Source organism: Pipistrellus hanaki (assembly GCF_964339955.1).
Source record: "Pipistrellus hanaki genome assembly, chromosome: 6".
NCBI classification, from domain to species: domain Eukaryota; kingdom Metazoa; phylum Chordata; class Mammalia; order Chiroptera; family Vespertilionidae; genus Pipistrellus; species Pipistrellus hanaki.
In genome coordinates this window covers 73,310,105-73,331,032 of record NC_140508.1, presented here as the reverse complement: position 1 = coordinate 73,331,032, position 20,928 = coordinate 73,310,105, and the positions used below count along the sequence as shown (strand labels likewise).

Here is a 20,928-nt window from a genome sequence, read left to right as displayed (position 1 = left end):
ATCCGAGGGCAGCCCTGTTTCCGGTCCCTCCTTGGCCAAAGGCAAAGTCCAGACCCTTCTTCCACCCTCACAGGCCTCCCGCCCACTCCTGAATCTCCACTTTGAAAACTTTCCATGGACGAGCCATTTCCAAGCCACAGCCGCACACCCACCCTCGCTTCCCCTCCCAGTCGGCTGCTCCTCCCACGGCCTCAGCCTACCCATTTCCTCTGCCCTTTTCACCCTTGGCACCAGAACCAGCTATTCTGAGCCTTCAGTCCAGCTCCTTCCCCTTGCCAGCTGCTCCCTTACTAGAGTCTCAATTTCTTTCCTCTTTTCTTTGGAATTGACCACTACTCAGTCCTGTTCCACCCACCCTCCATCCCCCCCCAAAAAAAACGCACCTTGAAAGTATGTGGCTCTGTGATTTGCGGACTTTAAAGGTTTGCATTACTTATTGGGTGTGAAGTACAGCCAGGGCACTACTAGGGTCCCTCCAAGAAGCGTTGCAAAGCAATCCTTCACCCCCTCGCCAGAAGCAATGAATCAGTGAGGATGAGCCCCCACAGCATTAATAGTGCTTTCCTGGTTACCCATGCTTCCCACTTCTTTTCTCACACAGCAGTCACTGGATTTCAAGGTTCCTTTGAGAAGATGCTGGGGCAATTACTGCAGATCTTATAAAATGACACTGTATGGTATGTTTGAAAAGATAATTTTCTGCATTCGGCTCTGTGTAAAGTTTCCCATAAAAGCAGCAACAGTCAGGTAGAGGTGCCGCCCACATAACACAGTCCTAGTGGATTTTCAGATTCCTTTTAGAATGTGGGAAGGAGAGCAGGGAGCGGGCAGGGCTACTAACAGGGAAAAAAATGTCCCCTGGCCTTGATTTGGCCTCGGTGACCAAGTAAACACACTGAGAATTCAATGGTCAGTGTTCCCTTCACCGAGCTATCCAGCTGGGCCTTCCCTGTGGGGGCAAAGGGCAGAGCCTGGCACAGAAGCTGGGGTGCTCTGTGAGGTGTCCAGGGTGAAGGCAGGGCTGTTCAACAGCCGTCCTGGGCCCCCTGGTCAGAGATTCTCTGCAAAGAAACCCTCGGAAATGTTTGCTCGCTGCCGGTCAATCTCCTGGGATCTCTGCTTTCAGATCCTGCCACTCTGGCAACATTTATTTTTATTTTTTTACAAATATGTCATCAATTTGCAGGTTTTCCTAAACATGACACAAACCCCACGAGATAAAACAAAAATAGCGATGGATTTGATTAAAAGATAAAAAAAGTTTTATATGCCCAAGTTACCACGTTAATCCACCTTAAAAGTCAACAGACTGGGAGAAAATAGCTGTGTTTCATGTAATAGACATAGGTTAAATCTATCATATACAAAGAGCTCCTGTAAATCAATAAGGAAAAACACGAAGGATAAAAGTCCACTAAAATTATGTAAACTGTTCATTCTCACTAATTAAGTTTCATGTTGCCAGGAAAGTCCCACTTGACACCTGCTTTCCCTTGTAATTATAACGTCCTTCCTGTGCCTGTGGGCCCCTGGCTTGCAGCACTCTGTCAGGGCTGGCTCTGAAGGCAGGACCAAGCAGATGTCCTGGCTTCTTCCCCAGCCTGGCCGACACCTCGGTTTCCCCAGAGGAGGAAACGGGCCTGCTCTGGCCATCGCCCCCACCCTGGAGAGCGATGGGTGTGGCACACCAGGCGCAATAGGAGATCAGGAACCAGTCCTCTGTGAGTCCCCTCTCCCTCCCAGCTCGCACTTCTCCCACCCAGGCCAGACCCTCTACTCTGTGAGGAATTTCCCACAAATTATCCACCACCAAACGCTGGGAGCTGACCTCGGCAGCTGTACGGTGGGAAGGACCTGGAAACCCCACTGTTCCTATGATGGGAATGAGGAACAGCCAGGGCACTACTAGGGTCCCTCCAAGAAGCGTTGCAAAGCAATCCTTCACCCCCTCGCCAGAAGCAATGAATCAGTGAGGATGAGCCCCCACAGCATTAATAGTGCTTTCCTGGTTACCCATGCTTCCCACTTCTTTTCTCAAACAGATGCCTTGAGGGAGGGATGGTGTTTCCATCACCCCAGTCCCAGCCTCAGCACGACCCGGGCAGAGTGGGCTCTCCACATCGGTGTGCAGAACTGACTGGAGTCTTCGCTTGTTGCTCTCTGGCTGCCACGCAGCTGGACACTCTTAGGCACACAGTGTCCGTGAATGAATGGACTTGTGCCACCTGGGTATTAGGCTCTGTGCTGGACACGCTGCCTACTTATCTGATGCCACAGCCCTGCAAGGCAAATATGACCGTCCCATTTAATGGATGAGGAAACAGAGGTCAGACAGGTTAAGTGTCCAGCCAGAGTTCAAGCTTGGTCCTTCCTGTCTCAAAAAGACTGTGGTCCCTCTATTTGCATTGCAGCAGCTCGGTCATCACCCATGGGCTGTGCTCAGCATTTGGGGGATTCAAAGCTGAATGGAAAGTAGCCCCAGCTCTCAGGTCGTTCAGACTGAAAGGGCAGACAGTTTCATTCACAACTCCCCCTTAAATTACACGATGCAGGTCATGGGGTGGCCACTTACACCAGGCCGGCAGAGCAGGGGGCCGGGGGGGAGGTAGGGCTGGTGCCCTCTGAGACTCTGCTCCAGGATCATTCAGTTCTCACAGTGAGTGCTTCAGGCTGCAGGGGGTGGGCGGGCGGGGAGGCCCTGCTGGTGCGAGAGGCAGGAGTGGGAAGCCACATAGGCATTCTCAGGCCACCCTCCTCAAATGTGGTCTGGGAGAGTCAGCCGACTCCTGGCCTCAATCAGCTGAGCTGGGAACAGAGGCAGATACGTGGGATCTGAAGGACGAGCTTGGCCACATGGCTGCAGATTTATTATTTTCCCCACAAACTTGATTGACTTGACACACAGGCCAGGGAATGCCTTCACCTGCCCTCTGCTGAGAACAGGAGGGAAATGACAGGTCTGGGGTCCTTCAGTGGTCCCTCCCTCAGGGGTGTGGCCTGGGGTGGAGATGGTCAAGTGGGGCTGCTGCTCTCTCTCCATCCTGTCTCCTGCCTCATTCTAGGCATTTGCTTCTTCTCCTTCCCAGTGAGCGTGTTTAGGGAGGAGACACTGGCAAGGCTGTCGGAAGGTCTGGGGAGAGGCACACAATCACGTGTGCTTTCCAGGGCTGGGGTGGGGGGTGAGAGAACCAGCATCCATATTGCTCCTAAAAAGACTCAGGGGAGCACAACATTAACCCACTGTGAATCACTAACACCCTGGGAACACTTCCTGGGCCTCAGTTTCCATTTCTGTAAAATGGACACCTCAATGCTGCCTTCCAGCCCCAACTTTCTTATGGTCCTGCACAATGCCTCCTCCTCTCTCAAGGGCAGGGAAACCGTTACTCTACTTCAAATCTTGTTTGTTACAATTTTCTACTCCTGCATCATGACTCCACCTGATTACGGAAATCAGCAAATCCCTTCAAAATTCAGGAAACTAATGCTCATTGAGCTTCCACTCCATGCCAGGGGGTAATTTCCGTGTTGTGTGAACACTTAAACAAAACGTGTATATGAATAATTAAAAGAGAACACAAATGATAAGGGGAATAGGGTAAAATTTGAACCACAGATGAGTCTAGGATATAAGGGTATTTGTATTGCTTTTATTTTTGCAGCTTTTCTTCAATTTGAAGATTTTTTCCAAATAAAACAGTTTGAAATGTATATGGCAACCTATGAGTGAATGATGCTCCCCTCTCTGCAGGGCAAGCTCTCATCGGCCAGGGGACAGATCCACAATCAATCGGGGGTTCAATGTGGCCTTGAACAAGTGACATTCATCTCTGTACCCACCGTAGGGGCGGTGGGACAATTAAAACCGATTATGCTAGAAAGTGCTTAGCTCAGGCCAGGCCATGGAAAGGGCTGGATCACCACGCGCTGTAACTTCACTGGCCTTGCTTCTCATCAGCATAAGCCCTGAAGGAGGAGGGTGCAGAGCTGAGAGCTGCCCGCAGTGCCAAGAGCCACAGGGGTACTGCAGCTGGAGGGTGCAAGCGAAGGGAAAGGACGTGGCAGGTGAGGAAAAGTGCAGGTCAAGGCCAAGAGCCCGGGGCTAGCCTCCGGTGGATGAACTCAGGGCCCTGTACTCTTGGCCCTGACCTACATTTTTCTTCAGCTACCAAGTCCTTTCCCCACAGCTCGCACCCTCCTGCAAGGCCCCCTCCTGGACTCCCTTGGCACCTTGCTGGAGCTACTCCAGTCCCTGCCTTCACCTCCTCCTGGTGAAGGATTGGATGTGACATTTCAGTATGGATTCACTGTGGCCCCGTCTCCCCTCCCCCAGGGGAACCCGCCGGGACAGCATTGTTTTAGTAAAAACTGTGATCCCTGGAAAGTAGATTGAAGAGGAGGCACTAGGAGACCCTGAAATAGGCCCTAATGTCAAGTCTGCCCAGATGAGACTACTAGGCCTTCCCTTCACCTCTGGTCTGTCATTTGGGCAAGAGGCATGTGCCATTGTCTCCAATTGTCCCTCCAGCCCTCTCTCCACCCTGTGTCCTGGAGGCTGACCCCTTGGGCTCTTGGGGCTCCTTGCCCTCTACCCTCCCTTTGGTCAGCTCAGAAGTGGGGCCCCAGGAGAGGGAGGGAGAGAGTGGAGGTCGAGTGACTATGCCTGGGCTTCTTGTCTTCAGGGGTGCCTCAGGTCACAACCCAGGTAGGCTGGCCCCCTCCACAGCACCCTATTTCTGCTTTCAGCTCCCCGTCTCCATGTCCCTTCAGCCCCAGGGGTGTCACCACACTCAGTGCTAGGGATCCTGCCCTGGATCCTGTGGCTGCCTTATACCCTGCACTGGCCTTTGGATCCAATTCTGTTCAAATCATCCACTTTGCATGGGCGCGTGTTTTCTGCCAGGGCCCGGCCTGGAGCAGACACCTGTGGAGGAAGGCTGTGCCTGGCCGCCTGGCCCGGTGAGGCCGGTGTTACCAGGCTCAGGGAGGAGACCCACCGCGAAGCCATTCACACTCAAAACAAAAGCTAGGGCTGAAGGGCCGCTGCTCCTGAGCCTCCTCCTGGGCTCACTGCTTCCTGTCCCAACTTCCTTTCATCTTTTCCTACTTTTCCTATTACTGTGTTTTTCTGAAGCCGCTGTTAACTGAGAAGCATTACAGGAAGGGAATTAAAAGGGAGAAAAGTGGATGCAGGAAGGCCTTTCTTTTTTTGGTTTAAACCTTTTGTTATCCACTCTTTAGGAACCAATTCAGCTCGAGGGACACGTGGCAGGATACATTCTTCAATATTAGTGCCCAGAGACTCGGGCTCTTTATTATTCATCCAACTGAAAGCAGAGTAGTCTGGCAACCTCTCAGAGGCATTGTCCTGCTTCAAAGTGAAGAGGAAGCCTGTCAGGGACAGAGAAACCCTGACTTGCTGTGTCTGAAACATGTGATGGCCCATGTGTCAGGGCCCAGCAGGCAAGGCTGCCTCTTCCTTGGCCCCAACCTGCAGTAGACCCCCTACCCCACGGAGCCCAGGGTGGCCTCGGCTGGGTGGGAAGGCCTCTGCTGGTCCCAGGAGTGCGGTCTCCCATCTGCAGAGCTAGAACTGATTCAGAAGGGGGCCTGGGGCCTGATGGCTCAGGGACCCTGAGGCTTAGGCATCAAGAGCACTCTGCATGCCTTTCTGGACCCCCACACCACCTTCACCTCTGGAAGGAACCGTACAGTCTGGCTCTCAGCACTCTCCAGTCACCCAGAGGTGTCACTGCAGTGTTTCTAATGGGACCCCAAGGAAGGCTTCTGAGCTCACTGGAGGCTCGCTGTCCTGGAGGACCATGGAGGGGTTGGAGGAGGGTGGTGAGGACCTGGAGCACCCAGCTGGTAAGAGCAGATAAGCAGGTCTGGCTCTGCTGGCCCAGGTTGTTAAGTCAATGAATGCATGTCCTTCAGGGGGCCTTCCTGCTCATCAGGGAACCAGGGACACAAGACCCAGTGTGGGGCTGCAGAATGCCAGGGAAGGCAGATGCCTGGGGGCTGAGTGGACCAAAGAGGGCTTCCAGGAGAAGCTGGAATTTAACAGAGGATTAGGAAGTAGAAAGGAGAGAGGGGAGGGATGGGCAAGGAGGACTGTGAGTGAAAAGCTCCAAGGCCCAGGTGGGAGGGAGGTGTGGGTGTGGGTGTGTGTGTGGCAGGAAGTGGTCAGAGGTAAGGCTGGAAGGACCCTGACTGTAAGCAAAGGTATTTTTTTTTCTTTTTCCTTTTGCTTCCTTGAGTAATCCTAAATCCATTGTTAATCTCCCAACACCTATCTTGTTGATACATGTCTATTTCCCTGCACACCTGTCCACATTTCTGATGGAAATGTATTAGAAAATCCCTCCCTTCGGCTGGTGATTACCATGGTAATGAGGCATGCTCACTGACGGACCAGGTCTTTGCTTGAGAACAAGGTTCTGAAGCACAGGCTTTCGTCTCACATATGTGGTGCCTGGGAGAGAGGAGAGTGTGAGGGACGGTTTCCTTCTCTGGGGAAGGCTTGACAGACAGCAGAGCCCAAGGACCCAGAAGGATTCTACGGGAAGCTGGGGTGGGCCGAGTGGGGGTAAATGGGACAAGTCCTGCACACCTTGCTGCTCTCCAGTGCTCATCCAGCTGGGCAGAGCTCTGCAGGATGCCGTGGGAAGGAGGATCTGAGCCTCCAGGTGCCCAAGGTCAGGAACCTTGGCTAGAATATTATTCCACCCTCCTCCTCTACCGAAGAGACCACCTCTATGCCTCCTGAAACATTACAAAGATGCTATTAGAATTGTTTCTGCCTCTCACAGGATTATATCTAAAGCTCAAGTGAAAGCCCAATGTGCTGTAACTATTTCATTTAGCCTTGATGCAGTCTATTTTGTTTTCAAATGCTCCAACCAGACCGTCTGGCTTCCAATCCCAGCTCCACCACTTACTCGCTGTGTGACCTAGGGCAACTTACTTAGCCCCTCTGTTCCTTCAGACTTATAAAAGGCGGACAATATGTGTTTGTAATGTGTAGCATTGTTGTGAGGATTAAGTGAATTAATACATGCAAAATGGTTAGAACACGCCCGTCACAGAGTAGGCACTCAAACATTTCCAGAATGAAGCAGAGCCTCCTCCCACAGTGGACAGGGGGGACCGAGGGTACAGCCAGCATCCTAGACTTTGCATAAACAACACCTCACCTCCTTCTCCTGACATCCCCATTTACCCTCTTTGAACAATGAGGAGACTGAGCCCTGAAAACCAAAGCTGTACGGTGGAAATGGAAGGCCTGGGCTGGAATCCAGACCCCCCACCTCCCTGTCCTCCACTCTTTCTGTTTCCTTCCCAAAGATATTGGTTTGTTGGCCTCTGGATGTCCTGTTCTCCACCCCAAACCAGCAACTTGTCTGCCTTCTCAAGCCCAGTCATGCCCTTACTCTGACGGAGTCGCGGGAAGCTCAGGCCCAGAGGCCCAGGGGCCCAGGTTCCAGGGCATTCACAGCCTGAAAGGACATGAACATCTACTGCTTCTCATCACTCCTGCAATTGCCCATCTGTGGGAAGCTAATTAAAAACAATCACCGTAATAACGGCTGCTTTTATTGCTTGCACTGTTCTAGGCTCTCCACTAACTTCCCCTTTGAATATAATATTTGTCATGAATGGAATCGTGCTCTGTGGCACCAGACAGCATGTAATCCAAATCGGACCCTGAGCTGTGGGCTTTGCCATAGAAGTCCCACCCCACCAGAGGCAGCTGACAGGCCATTACTCTGTGTCCTGCACACTCTGGGCAGCGATAAGAAAATGCCACCAATTTGATGCTTTATCTGGTTGCAGGTTGAGGCAAGATATTATTTCAATCAAGATAATGATTCTATTTCTCGGGCGGAAATGAGATTTTTTTTTTTTCCTCATTGCCTTGTGGGGGTGCCAGCAACATCTGTCTTGGGTTTGAACAGGTCAAACCAAAGTTAGAGGATTTTCTTGCAACTTGAGAGAGAGCATCAACATGAAGAAGAACTGGCAGCAAGGGGCTCGCTTGCAAGAGAAAAACATACATGCCAGGCCTATGTGGTTCTACAGTCAGTTCTATGTGGACATTTCTAGGCATTAGACAAAATCTGTGGAAGCAAAACTTGGAAGATAAGCACACAGGCTGAGCCCTGTCTGGATTTCAAGGGAGGCGAATGGCCATCAAGGCAATAACAACAAGGAGCTGCACAGACCAGACTCTCAGAGCCTCCTAAGCCTGCCTGTCACGTGGGGTAAATTTCCTGCGTGACTCAGCTGACAGATGACCCAGCCACTCTCTCGACTCCCGACACCTCCGACTCTCCTCTGGACACCTCCTAGGACAGGGAGCTGGCCAACCAAGGAGCCTGTCCATCATGGCCCCGCCCCTGTGATGAGAAAGCACCTCCCAGTTACAGTCCAGTCGTTCCATTAAAGGGAACCACAGTGAACAGTCACGCGGTCTGACACTGCGGATCTAAACACGCTTTGGGAACAGCACGCATTTCGGTAAGTCCCCGGACAATATGCAGATGGCATGATGCGATGGGTACCGCAGGACTGCAGTGATTTGGATGAAGAGTGAATTCAGGGAGGTTTTAAATTATTTTAAATGTTTGGAAATTTCAAGGGCTGCACCACAGCATCTCAAACTCTTCGTATGTGATTTGTGGTAATGAGGAAATAATAATTGGCCATTCTGATATCAATTATTTACATAGGGATTCTAAGGAGTTTGGAAATGCTTGCCAAGTTTTCGTGGGTTTTGAACATTCCAAGGAGAGCTGACTCAGGGTGTTGCTCTCTCTCCAAAGAAAGGGCCTATTTCAGCTCCATCTTTTTGGAATAGCCCCGCTGCTCTGACTCTTGGGGACCTATTTTGCACCAGAATCACCAAGCCACACCTTTGTTGGGGTGCATAAACCATCACTGGAAAATAACACGAAATCCCAGAAACATTGGGAAGAAGGCTTTGCACAGTATACTTTCTGTACTTTTTAATCTAGAGCCATGGGGCTTTATTAAGAATAAAATTAGTTAAAAGGCACACAGTGTTTCAGTGAAAACAGACTCTGACACCACTGATTTCTATTTGAACACCCACACTCTTTAAGATACAAACGTATTAGAAGGAAGATTACTGCCAGGTCAGGTGAAAACTCACAGCAGGGGCGCTCAGCAGGGGCAAATGCAACAGATGCCCCACTCAGATCCCCTCTACTTGCTGGGTGCCCGCTCCCCAGCGACTTTCACCTGGGATGTACTAGGACCCCTTCTCGTGGTCAAGAGGATGCCTGGAGGTTGCGTCAGCAGCACCACTCTGGGTCCCGATGGTTAATGAGGGCATAGGTGAGGCCTGCCCCTTGCCTCCAGTACAGACATCTGCAGTGCAAGTCACATGGATCAAGCCAAGGAGACGCCTGTGCTGTCCCATCCTTGCTCAGCCACTCCTTCCATTTCCTGCTTTCCTTTCTCTGACAAGAGTTCCCTAGACCTCGCCTAGATGCATCCAGTGCACCTGAACCTTTGTCTCAGGCTCTGTTTCCAGAGAACCTAACCTAACTCAGTCACCAATGGCTCCAAATGGAGCCCCCCTGTGTCTTCCCAGAGGGTTGTCCCTGGTGACAGGAGCACACACTATACTCCTTCTTCATGGGCAGAACCATAATCACTTTCCTGCCCAGCCAAAGACCACCAGGCCGACACCATGTATCCATGAAAGCCAGTGCAGCAAAATGGGGACCATCCAGAACAGTGAGTTCCCCAACCAGACCCCTGTACTCTTCCTCCCCAGAAGGAGGAGCAGGAGGAGGGGGAAGACCCAGAAGGCCTCTCCCATAACCAGGTATCTAGTACCTGCCGAAGCAAGTCAGCTCCACCACTCACTAGCTGAGCGAACTTGAACCAAACGTTTAACCATGTGGAGCCTCAGTTTCCTCATCTGCACAATGGCATGCCTGATGGAGCCTCTGAGGCCCTTGAGGCGATGTCGAGCGTGCTGCCATTGGCGACTCAGCGTAAATACTGGTGGTTGTTCTTGACATTTGGAAGCTTCCTCTGGTTGCTTGGAACAAGTAATTAATAACCTCTGCTAAACGAATACAGCCCAGCAGCCCCTCATTCTGGGCATAGTCTCACAGAGCTCCCTGTGGGAGGAGCAGCTCTGGGGACAAGCAAGTGGACGCTGGGAGACCTGTCCTGGTGACTGTCCATCTGGCACTCAGGGTGTGTCTCCATCATTGATGTCACGGTGTCTGGAGGCCCTAGGCTGCAGCTGTCTGGGGAGGGCTGTGTGTGTGTGTGTGTGTGTGTGTGTGTGTGTGTGTGAAAGAGAGAGAGAAATATAGGGAGGATCCCCAATGTGAATTTCCTATAATCTAGTGTATATAGTGATATCAAATACAACCTTGAATTTGGAGGAGGTGAAAAACCCATTTGTGGCATGAGTCACAAACTGGCAGAAACTTAATTTTATTTGCAGAAATGAGGGAGATTTGATTCCAGCCTGACTCTTTGCACACGGACCATTTCTGAAGCCATTCAAAGCCCTTTACCACCTGGCCCTGCCCAACCACACCAGCTCCCCATCGGACCCATGTCTGTGACAGCCTCGTTCAAGGCCATTGGTCTCCCCACCCGATGCCTCTGCCCTGCTCCTCCCTCCTCCACCAGCCCGCTCGAGTCCCTCTTTCCCCAGGAAGTCTTCCCAACTGCTCTTTGTCACCAGCATTTCTGCCTGAGCCACGGGAACCACAGCAGGATGGACTGCCCATTCATACAGTGTTTCGATGGTCTCATTAAAACTGTCTTCTCTCCCTACACTGGATGGACAGCAGCTCCGTCCCAAGGCCCCTGCTGCTGCCACTCTTATATTTCAGAGGCTCCAGCCAGTGCCAGATATTCTCAGCTTAAGGAAAGGTTTGGGTCATAGTTTACCACACTGTTAAAGGGCCTATATGAGAATTTACTATTCTGAATGGGGTCCACCTAGTACCAAACTTAGAATTGTGCAAACTGTTTGTGGCACATCTTCCTCATCCCGGAGGAGCCTTCCTCTCCCTGTACCAGCGACCACAAGGGAGGACACGCTTTCAGGAGCCATGGGAGTGCTCTCAACTTAGAGGGCAGAGCTGGGTTCAAACCATGTGCCTTCCACTCAAAGCCTACAGTCCCGGTCCAGCCCCACCCAGCCAGAGGCACCTTCCAGAAGAAGAGCCGAAAGCCAATTCCGTCAGGCCACGCTCCCTTCCCCAAACAGGGAAACCCGCCCACTCCACAGGAATACTGTCAAACCACAGACCTAAAAAAGCAAAATTTATACTCACAAGCAACGACGCCTTTGTCTTAAATTTCAGGCCAGTAGTTTCTCTGCAAACCTGCTCATTTCCTGCAAAGAGAAGAAATGGATGGAGAAGTATATTAGCATCTGCTCTGAGCATCCTTCGGCAGTTTCCTGGCTGACCTCCGGCTTCTGCGCCTTCCCTGCATTCTCACTCCCAGCAGCACACTCCCCTCCCAGGAACACCCTGTGCTAGTTGGGTGGGTGCCCCTGGCTCCCCGCAGAATCCCACCCCTGCCAGGCCGTGGGCTCCATCCATGCCGCCTCCCTCCCCCTCCCCGGCGCCATGCCAGTCTCAGATTGACCACTGCCTCCAATTCCCTGAAGGCACTGGGCTTCTTCCCACTCTGGAGTGAGGCCTCCTCTGCTGTAGCATGGGGTTGCCTAGCAACCCTGCTGCCAGCTCGGAAGGCCCTCCTAAATTGGACCTCACAGCACAGGGCATCTCCTTGTACAGCTGCCTGAATCTTAACAATCTGGTTCTGAATAATAACACAATGGTAATTGCATGCATGGGCCCCAAACTACATTTAAATAATGTTCAAGAGCTGACACAAACCAACAAAGGCCAGAGAATGCATTGCGAGGGTCGGCTCTCAGGCCAGGCAGGACGTTCCGTGCAGGCGGAGCTGACACCACAGACTTGAGTTAATGACAATGCCAACCTCCACCGTGAATCCTCCTGCCTTCTGCCTGAGTGTGTCACCACTTTAATGTGTTTTAAGTGACTTGGGGGTCTGCAGAGGCAATTAATGCCCAGAGGTAGTGATGCTTCAAGAAAGGATGTCCTTTAGTCCTTCTTTTGCGGGGAGTGGGCCGGGAGGACGGAGGGATACAGAACAAGGAGGGAGAACAGTGCATGAGCGATTTCCCTTGGCTTTTATAACTATAGCCAAATACATTTCAGAAGGTGGGAGAAAGAATTTACCAAGAGAGAGAACCTAACACTTGCTACCGTAGTGGGGGACAAAATCAACATGATGGATGTGTTTCAGGACAAGACGTGAAGGCGAGGAGGCCTTGACACTGGCCAAGGCACAGACTGAGCAGCTTAGCGGGGCGTGGGGAGGCCATGCGGGCCAGAGTCCGGCCTTCACACTGCGTCCCTGGAGGAGGGTAATGACTCCGCTCAAGGCAGACGAGACTGCGCACGTGGGCAGCGGCCAGCTGGCAGCCTGCGTCTCGGGGAGCGATAGCAGCGAGGGCCAGCGATCGGCCCTGACCATTTGAAAGCCTAAAGCACATTTTTTGGAAAAGCTCAAAATGCTCCGGTAAGGGACTTACACAGATACTTGCACACCCACGTTCATAGCAGCATCATTCACAGTCAGCAGGAGATGGATGTAACTCATGTGCCACAAACAGTTTACGGATGGATGCGTAAACAAAATGTGCCTTATACCAACAATGGAATGCTATTCAGCCTTAAAAAGGACGGAAATTCTGACAAATGCTACAGCATTGATGAATCTGGAGAGCATTATGAGAAGTGAAATAACCCAGATACAAACAGACAAATACTATATGATTTCACTCATATGAGGTCCCTAAGCAGTCAAATTCATAGAGACAGAAAGTAGAATAGAGGCTACCAGAAGCTGGGGGAGGAGTGAGGAATGGGAAGTTAGGGCTGAATCGGTACAGAGCTTCAGTCTGGGAAGATGTAAACGTTCTAGAGATGGATCGTGGCGAGGACTGTGCAACAATATGACTATACTCAATGCCACTAAACTGTACACTTAAATATAGCTAACGACCTAAATTATTTGCTCTGTGCATATTTTACAATTTTAAAATCCCCCTTCAATAGCAGCACAACCTACAAAGCATTTCTCTACAAGACTTCCATCCATGTCCATCAAACTGGCCTGTTCTCAAGTTGGCCTGTACCGTCCACAGCTCTGACAGGGAGACGGACACCAGGTTTCAAGGACACACTGGAGAGGAGGGTGCTGGGCCAGAGAGACCGTGGCTGGCAAGCACAGCACTGGTGCAGCACAGTCGCAGGCAGAGGTGCGAAGGCTGAGAAACAGAATTCTCTTCTGCTCATCTCTACCATCGCCCTCAGAATGTGGCCTCCTAACACCCCAACAGTCCCATTCACCATGTCCTCTGCCTGCCTCCTTCCCCAGGCACGTGGGCTGCAATGGCACCCCCATTGTTACCCATGGCTCACTCTGTGCTCCCTGCCTAACAAGCCCTTTCCGGTGTCCCCCACCTGATCTAATACTACTCTTTTTCTTTTTTTAAAGAAAATATTTTTATTGATTTCCGAGAGGAAGAGAGAGGGAGAGAAACGGCAATGATGAGAAACAATCACTGATCATCTGCGTCCTGCACACCCCACACTGAGCACTGAGCCCACAACCCCGGCAGGTGCCTTGACTGGGAATCGAACATGGACTTCCCGGTTCATAGATCGATGCTCAACCACTTAGCTACACCGGCCGGGTAACCCTACTCTTTCTTGTGGACCTCCATCAAGTTCCCTCTTCTATCAAGCCTTCTAGAGACCTCCCTCTTCTGCTTTCTCTGAGAGCCCTCAACAATAAGCCGGGACCCTTGCTTAGGTCCTTATGTCTGGAAGTGACCCCTCTCCCAAGAAACCTTTAGCAGGACCCTGGTCAGGGATTGTCACTAAATTTTTCTCTACCACAATCCCTCTCTCAAGGCTGAGCTCTCCGTGGGCTGCTCAAGGCTGCTGGAGGCGGCCCTTTCTCAGGGAACCTGACCACAGCTCTCCTGCTGCGGGGGTGGAAGGGAGCACAGCCGTGCTGGCCGCAGAGCCCTGCAGCTAAGCTCTCCAGATGGGCACGCATTCCCGCCAGTTCTTTAGAGGTGTAACGCAATGTGTGCAATAAACAATCGAGCATTTACAGATTTTATTAATTTGGAAAGGTCATTAGAGCTAACAGCTTCTCCGAGTGAGAGCGAATGAATAGCATAGACTATTTTTTTCAGGGTCCTGATTCTTTTCTTGGAATGGTTTTTTAAGCCTTAAAAAATAGTGGAACAAGTAAAAAAAAAAAAAAAAAAGAATAAAAATGGGGGGTGGGGGTGGGATTCAGGCTTTCGAGACAGGAAAAGCTGGACGGGAGTTCTGGGTGAGCCTCTTCCCCTCTCTGAGCCTTAGACTTCTCTGCAAATGGAGGGTGTGGACGCCGGGGACCCTTCCAACTTAAACAAAAATAAAATCATGAATCGAGGTGAGAATGTCAAGTTAGCAACCTTCCAGGCTAACAGTTACTCTCCTATCCTCCCCATCCTCCCAGGTGTTGGGCCCACTTCCCCTCCAGAGAGGTAAAGTGTGAGTTCTTAACCCCTTCAGCCAGCAAAGAGCCCTAGTGATTGTAGGTGCCTCTCCAGACCCCGACAGGGGCTCTCAAACCCAACAATCAGGCTGCCTTGCTCTCATTAGATCATTAAGGAACAGTCTGGACTAATAACTTGTTTTCTCGAATCTCCAGGAAAGACTAGGAATGAGCCAAAGGGCATCATCTAAGACCCTGTTTCCCCAGCCCCTGGCTCTGGGACTAGTCCATGCTGTCTGTCAAGGCCTGGACTTCTGCGGGCAGATAGCTACCCATGCCCCACCCCCACCCCCACAGGAGAGAAGGAAGCAACCTCTAGGGACTGCAGGGCTCCGACCGCAGCCCATGTGGTGGGGAGAGACAGCCCTGGCCCAGACTGTGCAGGCCAACTCTCCTTCTCTCTATCCTCACCCTCCTTCTCTCTGCCCTGAGGGTACACAGGCCCTGGGAATCTGTCTGCAAATGTGTGCCCAGCAACACCGTGCTCCCACCTCTGGAATCAAAGCCGTATGACTCACAACACTAATATTAACATTAGCAGTAATATTAGTTAATATTAACTAGTATTAGTGTGATGCTCTATGACTTTAAAAAAGCACAGCTGCTCCTGGACTTACAGTTACATCTGATAAATGTACAGAAAGTTGAAAATATCATTAGTTGAAAATGCATTTAAAGCTACACTTCCCCTGCGCGCGCCCCCTCCTCCCCCCCATAGCTTGCTGCCCTGCCCCCTCCTGTAGCTCTACGCTGCCCAGTTGTAGTTTGCTGCTTCACCCTCCTGCAGATCCATGATCCGGTCATTATACTGTTGGTCTTTACACCTCAGGCATAAAGGAATATTTAGCATATCCCTCTCTTATTATAACATTATGACATTCAGGAGAAGACAAAACTAGTGGTTCCCAGGAGGAAGAGAGGATGGATGAATAGGTGCGCAGAGAGAACTGTAGAGTCATAAAAGCACTCTTTATGATGCTGTGATGGTGGATACATGTCATTATACACTTGTCAAAACCCATAGACTGTACAACACCAAGAACAAACCCTACTGTAAACGAGTGGCGATGGCGTTGTCAATATTAGTTCTTCCACTGTAACAAATGTACCACACTAATGCAAGATATTAATAAGCAGGGGAAACTGCGGAGGGGGGAGAAGAGAGGAATTGGGGTATGTAAGAATTCTTTGTACTTAATGCTCATTTTTTCCCTATAAATCTTAAACTGCTCTGTAAAATAAAGTCTATTAATTAAAGAAAAACAACAACACAAAAAACAACCACCCTAATCTGGGCTCCACTGGGTGTCGGGCCCCATGCTGGGGGCTTGGAGGAGAGGCTGGAGACCAGCCTGAGCCTCACAACTGGAAGTACAACCCTGTCAGGCCAACATGTTAAAGACATTATGGGAAAGCAAGTGGGTAGGCCAGCAGGGCCTCCATCGGTGACACAGAAAGGATCTGCATCCCACCAACCAGGGGAGCCCTGGCTCCTGGGCAATGGCTCAGCCTTCACTTCTCCTCCCCGAGCACAGGCCTGAGCCAGGCTCACCAGAGAGGGTGTCAAAAAGAGGCTCAGCTTGCTGCCTGCAAGCCAGACTACACCAGCCTCTTCCTGTCCATGCCCCACCTCCAATCCAGATAGAGTAGGTGCCCACAACCACTTACTGAATCAAACAGAGACTGCGCCTGCCTGCCACTCTCCCCAGTAAGGGAAAGAGCCGATTGTAAGCCTCCCTGAGCCCTCAGCAGATGAACAGAACGAACAGCAGAATTCAGGTGAGAGTGACACGGTGGGAGAGACCTGCATTTGGTTACAGGATCACTGTCCAGAGCCCTGAGAGTGTGTCTCTGAAGGGGCACGTCTGGCACACACTGACCTGCTCAGCCCTGAGCCCCACCCAATAGGATAGATTTATCCCTGTTCCGGCCGGGATGGGCTGCGAAGCCAGGGTGCCCTGAAATGGGGGGACAAGTGTGTGAGGTCATTGCCAAGCAGCCCACGGGGACAGCAGGGAGGCCAGTGTTGAATGAAGGCCGTGGGCCCCAAAGCCCCACATGGAGGTGCCTGGGGGAAACCCAGGAAGTGTTTATAGAGGTGACCTGGGGTCCAGTCCATCCCACCGAGCCCAGCAGGGTACTGGCCAGAGAGACAGACAGAAGACAGAGAAAGACAGAGGGAAGGGAAGTGTGTTTTGTGTGTTGCTGTGGAAGAGTGTCTTTTAGGCAACAGAGTCCTCCCTCCTTAAACCCTTGCTCTGGGGGTAATGGTCCTTAGAAGTCCCAGTCTCTGTGACCTTGGCCTGGAATCTTAAAAGAGCTCCGAGAAGGAGGGAGGCTGAGCCAGGAGCCAAAGCCAACAGTTGGGGCCTGGGCTTGAGAGCGGGGTGAGGGTGGGGAGAGAAGAGCCTCCAAGGAACAAAAGCCTAATCTCCCAGTCGGGCCCAGGCCCGCTGCTCAGTCACGCACTCTTATTTTTTCTGGCCTCGGTGAATGTCCCAGGGGCTGGGCAAATTGGAGGGAGAGTTGTCAGCAGGAATGGCCTGGAGCAGCTGAGAGAGAGCATGGCTGATCAGACCTCTGCCCCCGTGGCCCCTGCTCTGACTTCTGCGGGGGACATCGAGGAGTTGGTGGCGGGGGAGAGGAGGCAGGAAAGGGCAGGCTGCCCGCGGAGGGTCCTCTCTCTGCACCTGACTGGTGGAGCTGGGATGAATGGTTAACTCTGAGTCAGAATATGGGTGGGCGCAGGGGAATGACACAGAATATTCACTAACATAATACTGACTAATTCCTTCTGGGAAAAATGAAGGCGCCTAGGAACAGAAAGAAGCGTGAGGACACCTCCTGTCTGCTGGTCATGGGGAAGGTGTCTCAGCAGCAGCAGGACCCTCCCCTGCAGGCTGAGGGCAGGTGGGTGTCTCCTGGGTTTAAGGAGATGGTTCTCTGTCCCCCATCCCTGTGGCTGATGGTGTAGAGGAGGCCTGTGCCATGGAACTACCTCGGTGGTACCCCCAGTCGGCCGGCCTGGTTCTGTGGCTGAGTGGGGCTAGGATGCCAGGGCCGCCTGTGGGCAAGTGCTGGGAGAGTAAACCAGAGGGCAGTCGGTCCTTGTAGGGACCATCAGGCAGGTGATGGCCTCTAGGACTCCACGCAGCAAACAGGGAGGCAGGCCTGTTCTGTCTTCCGTGACCACAGGAGCCTGGCTCTGTGGGTTTTGCCCCTTACCTATTTCCTGGTGCCCTGAGTCCTATGACTCACACTTGCTCCTCTACCTAAATCTGCTTCCCAGAATGTTCTATCTCCACCTGGTGTCCAATGTGACAGGAGTATGTAACGCCAGGTCTTCTTTCAGAGAAAAGACCTTTCCACCCCCCTCTCAGGTTTTAAAAGGAAACGGTGATCTGGGAAAGAGATGAACTTACTTGTGATTTTTGAACTTCGCTGTTTACTCTGCATCATAACAATGACTAATCCGACAGTGACATCCCATGACAAGTAAGGCACAGGCAGAGTGGACAGTGTAGTGGATCGAGGAAAAGGGGACACAAGGGGATGGCAACCCTTACACCTGAAGGGGAACCCCTGGGAGAGGGCTGCCCCCACAGTTGTCCCCTCCAGCTCCCACCCCTCACCTTCCTGGACCACTCCCTCCCAATGTGGAGCCCTGGCAAGGAAGCCATACATTTTGTTGTCTCAACTGGGACACTTCTGAGAGGGAATGGGGACACTACTAATAGTTACCTGGGACACAGGCACAAAGTGGCTATTCCAGGCCAAGCAGGTACGTCACCTCAGCAGTGTCCCTCAACCTTTGGGGCTTGGGAAAACCCAGATTGAGCTCTTTTCTGGGAATTCCATGGCATGACACCCAGCTTCCTCTCAGGAAGAGCCATCACGCCTCTCTAAGCCCCATGGAAGCACTACATGCATCCATGTGACATACAAGAACTTTCTTGTCTGGCCTGACCGCCTCCAAGATTCCCCACCTCAGATACCACCTCCTGCAAGAAGTCTGCTCAGATACCTCCTATCTCTCAGCATATTGTGTCTCAGGTGTCTTATGTCCTCTTACTTGTGGCCACCTTCCCCACCGGTTTATCATCTCTGGAGGGCAGGTACCATCATGTGTCCTTCTTCTCTGGACCCCACTGTCCCTCCTCTCCCCCCACCTCCCACCCCAGTACCTAGCTTATAGGAAGCCTCTGACTTACAGTTGCTGGACAGAACCGAGTTGAACAGACTCCTGTGATTTCTCCTGTAGGGACCCAGGGCTCTAGAAGGTGTCTCCTTAGCCTTCTGGGAGTTCATTGGTTCTCCCACATCAGCTTGTAAATCACCCTTAGGGCAAATACTCCTGAATTTCTATGTCCATTGCAGGGAAAATAGAGGGATTTATGCAATCACACCGCATGGTGATTATTGGGTGGAGGTGTCTGAGATAAACCCAGGAAGGGCTCAACAAGAACTCTATTTTCATAGTTGGGGGAGGCATGACTTGGTCAGTGTACCTGGGTGAGAACCTCCACTCACTACCTAAAATCTCCCTCTATCTTGGAAAGATAACAAGGTCATCAAAATGAAGTATAGGAAGGTGGTACATGCAGTAGGCTCAGGATACAATCAGGGAGGGTTCCTGGAGGCAGCAGACAGCAAGCAGAGTTGTGAAGGTTGGGGAGGGTATAGAGAATAGGGGCAAAGGGAAGTCTAAAAAGAGGAGACTTGGAGCAAAGACACAGAGGCAGGAGTGGGTCCAGCATAATGAGGGCGGTGAACTACCAGGTCTGGCTGGAACAGAGGGTGTGTGCAAAGAAAAGCAGAACATGCCACTACAAGGGCAGATAAAGAACTCCAAGTGCCCGCCACCTCTGAGCTTAAGTCTGAGGCAGCGGTGGACTCACCACTGCAATAGCCTGTCTGGAGAATCGAGAGAGCGGAGGCTGGATAGCAGCTTCTTGCTCAGGCTCCCAGGGAAACATCTGTGAGGGAGCAGAGGGACTGGCCAGGCTGGAGGCATTCCCAAGTTTCTTCCTGCTTCCCCTTCGCTGCTCCCGATTCTGCCACCTCTGGGGAGCCCAGTCAACTGAGCACCTGTGGTCCAAAAAGGCACTCTCACCCATTTCAATGTCTAAAATGTTCTCGTACATTCATTCGCCAAACCTTGGATGCAAAGCCAACGTCTTTTCTTCAACTCTGTATCCCCTGGTTGGAACTGTTGCTGTGGTCTTTATTGCATCACACTCCCATGGCACTACCTACCATTTCCAATGACAGGTTATTTAAAAAGTGGGATAATAAATATACGTATAAAATAATCGAGTGCAAAGTCTCCTTTGCTTTTTTTGGGCCTTTCCCTTACTTTTTATAGCTGTTTCACCCACGCAGAATCTAACAGCATTCTTAAACAATGCCCGGTCTTTTCTGAGCTTTTCCTAGGCTTCAACTTAGTTTTTATTGAAACAACTCCCTCTCCCTCCTTCTTTATTTTTTATTTTTTTTTTGCAGTGGTATTTAATTGATTTGTATAATACTTAATTAAATTGCATAATTACAATAGCAACTTCCACTGGCATAAACAGGGTTGGGAACTAAGCCAGCTGCCTCTAGGAAAGCATTCAGCTCAGCTGCTGGGAGCAGACGCGGCCTGGCTGTTTTGGACAGCTACCTTCCTGCCCCAAGTGTTCCCCCAGCTGCGGGCATCCATCAGAGGGACTGAGAGAGCTGGTGGGTTTGGCAGGATAGTGAACTGCAGTGTAGAAAGGGCTCTAGTGCTTCCCTTTTCGGGAGCCAGGGTGAGGTTAATTCTCCAGGGACGAAGGCCCTGACGCTGCCCTGCCCCCACCAGGTCCTCACCTGGTTCTGCTTCCTCCCCCCTCCACCCCATGGTGAGTGGGGCCCTAGGCCTCCAGATGCCTTCCGCCTCTTCCCCTCCTACTTCCAAGGCTCCCACCCACTGCAGCTGTCTAGGAAGGATTTGGCAAACCAACCCCACAGCTTTAGTGACAAGCAGTAGCCAAATGTACCACCCTCCCAGAGATGATGGGAAATTCTCCCAGAAAGAAGTTTCTAATGATGTCATGTCAGGCATCTGTAATCAGTTGGCTGGGGAGAGATTTGGAGTCAGGGGAGCGTCCAGGAGTTGTCCCTCAATTACACTGTCTTCCGGAGGCAGAAATTTTTGACCATATCCAACTCCAGAGTCCCAGTGGTGCCCAGCTCCCCTGAGAAGATGGGGCTATGGACTCACGTCTGCTTTCTTCTTTGTTTCCC

At 51.5% G+C, this 20,928-nt stretch overlaps 1 protein-coding gene across 5 annotated transcripts in view; it reads right to left on the bottom strand.

Annotated features, from left to right (window-relative positions):
- ZBTB7C (zinc finger and BTB domain containing 7C) overlaps positions 1–20,928 on the bottom strand; it is a 255,881-nt gene that overhangs the window by 104,854 nt on the left and 130,099 nt on the right. For all 5 annotated transcript variants that reach the window (XM_084887407.1, XM_084887408.1, XM_084887406.1 and 2 more), the window contains one exon: positions 11,337–11,398. The gene's annotated coding sequence lies outside the window, so the exon portion shown is untranslated. The remainder of the gene's footprint in view (positions 1–11,336; positions 11,399–20,928) is intronic.